Consider the following 6,687-nt stretch of genomic DNA (forward strand, 5'->3'; position numbering starts at 1 on the left):
ACAATGTCTTTCAATTCTTATTAGTAGAAATATATTGTAGAGCTCTCTAAATGAAATATTAATAGAACACATATTATTACAAGTAACGCTGGATGCATTAAAAGCTAAATTTGCTTGCCATAGTTGTTTGCTACTTTGTTTTGACCCTTTGCTTGGATTTCTTGGACTTTGTTTTTTTATTTTTATTCCATTTAATGATTACATGAACATGTGAACTCTTTAAATATCTTATGCAATTTTGCTTGTCAAGTAAATCTATTTTGTTTTTTGTTTTGTCAAACAAATCTTGAGACATGAGGGTGAGCAAATTATGACAATTTCATTTTTGGTTTCCTATCCCTTTAAATTCTGTAGTTGTTTCACTGGGGCAGTAGACCAGCACACTGGTCATTTGGCAGGATTTTTGTTTTTTTCTCAGACAAGAGCCAAATTGCATTATATGTTCCGCTTCGTATGGACTAAAGGCCATTGCCAGATCTCTTTGGCAGTGTGGTGGCAGGACATAGTATGATTCAACATCTGTAGACGTGCCAAAAAAGGCAGTGGAAAAACCACAACACGTTGTAGCCTACAGTAAATTACCACAGTGAGCACTGACACCACAACAGCTGTTGCAGATGTTCACAGATGATAGAAATGCAATTTCTTCCACTCACCACCAGAGAGCAGACAGTCTTCATATTTTCCCCTGATGGTTTGATTTTGTACTGATTTCTAGTCTTTCAAGTTTTTGGTACAAAATGAAAGGAGTGCTTGCTTGCACAAAACTCGCCATCATGATAATAGTGTAGGTGGTTGCCAGGTCGTTGCTGTGTGGTTGTTAAGGTGTTCAGTATGTTTTAGTAATTTTTCAAGCAGTTGCTCGATGTTGTGGGCAGTTAAGGGCTTGTTTAAGTAAAAGAGAGCTCCGCGTGAGTCTCTATATCGCCAGCTATGGTTTGTTAATCTCCCTTAATGTCATTGGATTTTTTCCCGCCCGTTTTTTCACCCAACAAAGTGACATTACTTAATAAGTCTCACAACAAATAAAAGGTGATTTAAGCATTTTTTTTAATGATAAGCAGAAAATGTCCATACGCCCTGAAAAAATATATAAATGTAATAGGTGCAGTAAATTAGGGACTTGTCTCTGGGACAGCGCTACAATCTCTAAAGGGGGCGTATCTATGTTCCAAGGGTCCATGTTCCCCAGTTCAATATTCTGGTAACAGAACTCCTATTGTGTTCAATAGATCAAATTCGACCTGTTTCAAATTAAAAAATTATATATATATATATATATATATATATATATATATATATATATATATATATATATATATTGAAACAAGGCTTCAAAACAGCTATATAAACACAACAAAACCAATGATTATCATTTTATTTTATTTTATTTTATTTTGAAGGTCTCTAAAAATGGGTACATCTGTGGTGTTCCAGGTCAAATCTGACCCGGAAGAAAACATAAAAGAGTCTGCAATACTATTCCATATAACCAATGATCTCAGAGGGTCAGATTTGGAATGTGTGTGTGGGTAGGACACTTGTGTGGGGCACTTGATTTTGAAGTCACACTTGAAATAAAATTGTATAATGAATATCAAGACAATGTTATTTATTTTACAACTTTATTCACAAAACCATATTCCACTCTCTCTTCCACTGCCGAATTATATTAATTTATTGTTAAAAAAGAAATCGGCATGCATTCTGTGCTTGCACATCTCATATTCTCTTTGTGGGCTGCGCCCCGAATGTTTGAAATGTCTAGAGACACCCCTGGTGCATGCTATGTGACCTTTTTTCATTTTTCTCCCTGCCCCTATTTTCTGCATAGCACTGTTCTATTGTAACAATATCACTGCATTGGTATTTGGGGTATGAGTATGTGTATTTCAGGAGTAAGATGTCAGTCACAGCTAAAAATAGAAAAAGGTGTTCAAAATCAACTATAGATAAATGCAGAAAAATAAACTAGCATATTTCCTCTTTAACAAAGGGCATTCAAAATGGCTCACATGCAACAGACTGCACTCTATGGCAAAGTGCCAACAAAGAAAAAACACCATACAGTAGAACGGTCAGGTTTTCTGTAGAGGATTTGTTGGCAAAGTGAGAGGCTCTTTCCTTTCTACTTCTCTGACTCGTTTCACATTTTGTTCACATGTGTGCTACTCTTCATTCTGGACATGCAAGGAAATTCCTCACCCTGGTTGGTGATTTATCTTGGAGTACTTTTATGGAAATTGATAGCATGTAATGTAATAAAAAATGTAGGGCCATAAATGCCTGTTGTTGTAAATCTAAAATTGAGATGCATTGACTCTTGTAAGTTATGCACTTACAATGGAATGGAGAACCTGGAGTGATTTTTAAAAACTAGATTAATACATTAATTAATTCAAACATTAAAATGTCAATAAATAAACATTTTATAATATATAATTGGATGAATGTATAGACATATTTACTAACTGCTGGTTTAATTAACATTTTAAAATGTAGTTAAATATGACAATAAAAAATAAATTGATAAATAATTTTTACATTTACAAAAATGTGTTTATTTAATATTTTTTTATTTAATTGAATGCATTTAATTAAATGTGTTAATTCATGTAAAATATAATTAAATATAACAAAATAATAAATAATTTTTAATGCATTTTTAATTGCCAATTGCTTTTATTCATCCTTGTGCAAATTCATTTCTTTTTCCATTTGCCAGTCGAATTAAAAAAAAAATTACATAAATGACATTGGACACTTCACTCGTGTAAAAAACATAGATATTTCAATCCCCTCTCCCACTTGCCACTGCCACTGGACTTACTGGTTGGCCCATGGACTTACATTATAAGTGCATCTCTGTATGTTTTAATTTTTTCTATATAATTTCCCCAGTTTTTAGTTCGTATTTAACCCAGAATGTTCCTTTTAAGCAACTTTATATTCTGGAGTCTCTAAATCCTATGAAATATTTCCCATGCATGGTTTCACTTTGTGACCTCTGAAATGATTCAGGCCTGTTCCTGTTTTCCATCTGTAAACAAGCTAGTTGACTAATTGGTTGTAAAACAGAGGAAGTCTTACCTCTTCTTTTATTAGCTTACTAAATGTAAGAGACTAACATCATGCTGCAGAAATGTTGGGGAGTAACAGAATATGTAACGGGATTGTGTATTTAAAATACAAAATTAAAGTAACTGTATTCCACTACAGTTACAATTTAAATCATTGGTAATATAATACAGTTACATTCAAAAAGTATTTTGATTACTGAAGAGATTTCATCTTAGTACGTTCTGAAATTCTGAGTGACCAGGGAATGTGAGCGTTCCGCAAAAAAAATAAAAATAAATAAATTTCCACAGGAATGTGAGGAAGTTTCAGATATCACAGACACAGCTTGTTGGTTTCAGCTTGTATTCCGGGAAATTTCAACTGGGAGAGCTTCTTTCAACCATCTGCGGTTCTCATTAAACCCTTCTACTCTTTCACCTTAAATAATGATGTAAAACATTTACATTTATGAAAGGATTTTGGTTTAAACATAACTAATTGAATCATTACACACTTTTCCACCATCTGGCCTATTGGTTCGGAGCATGGTGAGTAACAGTTCCAGTGACATTTCCAGTAGAGCACGGTTCGGTGCAGTACAAGTAATACAGACCATACTGGGAGAATGTTAGACTCAGTCGCCATTCAATTAAAAAAATGCAATGAAAGTGAATGGTGACTAAGCAACACAAAGGTCATACAAGTTTGGAATGACATGAGGGTGAGTAAATTATAAAATAATTAAAATTTTTGGGTGAACTATCTCTATAAAATAACACTATACCTCGAGAAATACTGACTTGCGTAAAAGTCGACAACTAGCCCTGGTCTCCCCAATAATGCTTGGAAATTAAGACAAAATTGAACTAAACAAGGAAGCAACAGCCAGCTACATTTTGAGATTTGTCCAGAAATGGTTAAGTGTTTTGGTTAGTTGTGCCATTCTTGGAAAAATCCAACCAACAAACAACCATCGGCCACATATTCTCACTGATCTCTCATCAAGACTAGAAAAGTGGACGAATCCCATGGTAACCAGCAGTCAAGAAACCCTTTCTCCTCGCAGTTCCTCCAAGCATGTTTGCCTGAGGACCGGTATATCTTTGTTCTCCATCCATCCTCCCATATGTAGCACCTCCCTCCATCCCCCTATGTGTATTCCAAGCCCAGTTGCAGTTAGGCTCAGCCTGAGGAATTGGGGAGCTGGGCTAATGAAATCCAGGCTGTTTCCATAGATCTAACTTGGTTCTTTTCTCTATTGTTTTTGTATCAGTAACATGCTTCTACACGCATTTATCACATTTCTCTTGTGGGAGTATTCTTTTATGGGACGTGAAGATCAGTAGAATCTATATCACAGTTTTTCATAGATTAATGAAGCAAAACAAGCTTTGGCTGAAGTTTAGCAAAGTATGGGTTGGTTTTAGTGATAAAACGCTATCTTGCCTCATAGCATTAGAAGAAACATAATCAGAAACTAGATGAATGATGGTTGTGTAACCGATCCTGCTTGACCCGCTCTGAGCAGGATTCGAGCTGGCGCCGCCGGCATGGGAGGCATGCGCGCTAATGAGAAGGCTAAAGGGTACAGTCTCTAGCATCAGACATTAGTGTGCCACTTGAGGCCAGGGGAGTGAGGTTTATACACACTGCACAGCAATTATGTACAAGCTGGCTCCCATTACACTCACCCCTAAACCTCACTCCCATCCGGGTCACGGCACCACTGTAACCGGTCCTGCTCTAATCGTTTCGAGCAGGATTCGACTGGCATCGCCAGCATGGGAAGCGGACACACTAACAAGGAGGCTAAAGGCTACAGCCTCTAGTATCAGACATTAGTGTGCCTCTTGAGGCCAGGGGAGTGATGTTTACACACACTGCACAGCAATCATGTACCAGATGGCTCCGGTTACACTTGTCAGTGTAAAACTTGCCACCACAGTTCTGAAGTATTAGGTTCCCTTTTTAAAATCAAAAGTTCTGGAAAACCTCTGTGGCAAACTCTTCATTGTTGCCGTACTAGTTTCCACATAAGTGTTTGCTAGTAGCTGCAAATTGTCCATTGCTGCCGTTTGCTTCAGGTTCAACACTATCAGTGAAGAGCTACAAATATGGGTGTTCTGGCTGCTTGCTAGAGCATTGCTGGGTGGTTGCTAGGTTATTGCCTACTGGACCAAGTCAAAATAGTCCTGCCACACTGCTAGAGTTTTGTGGTTGCCAGAGCATTCTAAGTAGTTGCTAAGGTGTTTTGAGTGGTCTTAGTTTGTTGCTTTGCGATTGCTTATTAGACCAAGTCAAAAAAGCTCAGCCATGACATTACGGTGTTGTGGGTGGTTGCCAGGGCATTGCTGTGTGGCTGCTTATGTGCTCTGAGTGTTTTTATGTGCATTGCTATGCACTTTCTAAAGTGTTTTGGATGATTGCCATTGTGTTGCCATGGTCTAGTGAGGACTCCACATGGTTTAGGCCTCAGGTTCCAGAGAGCCACTATGGTGGCACAGTTGCATCGCGCTCTACAAAAGCAATAGTTATGTTTCTATCTCCCTTTAAATGCTTTTTGTGGTTGCTGCGGTAACCGTATTTTTCGGGCCTTCTCTTTAAGGGTATTTCGTTTTTGTCCCGGATTCCACAGCTTGCACAAAGCACTGATTGTCTCCCACAGTAACACAGTTAGGAGGGGTGGAGGGGGCAGCACTTGAGTAAATGCCATTGGTTTCTCTTTAAGATGACTGGTTGTTCGGTCACTGTCCTGGCTGCAAGACTGTCCTGTACACACGGATAAACTTTTACAGTATGTGATAATCCTCTTATGTGGACTCAAACAATAACAGTTCAATCAAGTTCGTTAACCCCCAGACGTAAGTGCTGTTTTCATTTTTAGCACTAACACGGTACTCAAATTAGTAGACTCTCAGTTCTATATTTACGAGTGCAACCCAGAGTGCTTTTCTGGGGCAATGACAACTTATTTGAGAATAGATACTTTAAAACAAATATACAGTGGTCATTTTATTTGCTTGAAAAGTGTGTTTTGTGCTGTTTTTTTTTAGAAATAAATACCTTTTGATTTGATATTTTGTTATGTTATGCAAAGGGACTTGGGATTAAGTGTGGATTTAGTGTCTAAATTCTTTTGGGGAACACTGTATTATAGGGCATTTAATTTCTCCAAATCACTATGAAAACAAAATAGCATTATGGCATGTGCCATACATTATGTATATACTGTATCTGAATGACCCAAAATGTAACATGCAACTCTAACATGGTATTTGCTGCATATATAAATCCTCGTCTGCCCTTGATTCAGCCTCAACCCAGTGCAAACTGGCAATGGACTGGCAAACTGGTCCAACACTTCTAGAATGTTCCATCATGTGCCCTTCACACCATTTTACCACTCAGCTTTGTTTCGGAACACAGTGACATGGGAACTGTAACTAATTTCAATGGTTATCTTCATTTTCCAAATCCCTTCATACAATTCGATTGACCTTTCAGAGTTCTTTTGGTTGTGTTTACCGGTTTAGATCTGTCAAGACATTATCGCATAATTTCAACGCAACGATCTAACTTAAAGGTTCAGGATGAAACAAAACGCAGAACATATACATTTACGTATTC

The 6,687-nt window shown here is 37.4% G+C and overlaps 1 long non-coding RNA gene across 1 annotated transcript in view; it reads left to right on the top strand.

Moving 5' to 3' along the window:
- Nucleotides 1–2,677: 2,677 nt before the first annotated feature.
- The window catches only part of LOC127635311 (uncharacterized), a 33,302-nt gene continuing 29,292 nt past the window's right edge, over nt 2,678–6,687 (top strand). The window contains exon 1 of the long non-coding RNA XR_007969462.1: nt 2,678–5,921. This is a non-coding gene — a long non-coding RNA (uncharacterized LOC127635311). The remainder of the gene's footprint in view (nt 5,922–6,687) is intronic.

This window comes from Xyrauchen texanus, chromosome 42 (assembly GCF_025860055.1).
Source record: "Xyrauchen texanus isolate HMW12.3.18 chromosome 42, RBS_HiC_50CHRs, whole genome shotgun sequence".
NCBI classification, from domain to species: Eukaryota; Metazoa; Chordata; class Actinopteri; order Cypriniformes; family Catostomidae; genus Xyrauchen; species Xyrauchen texanus.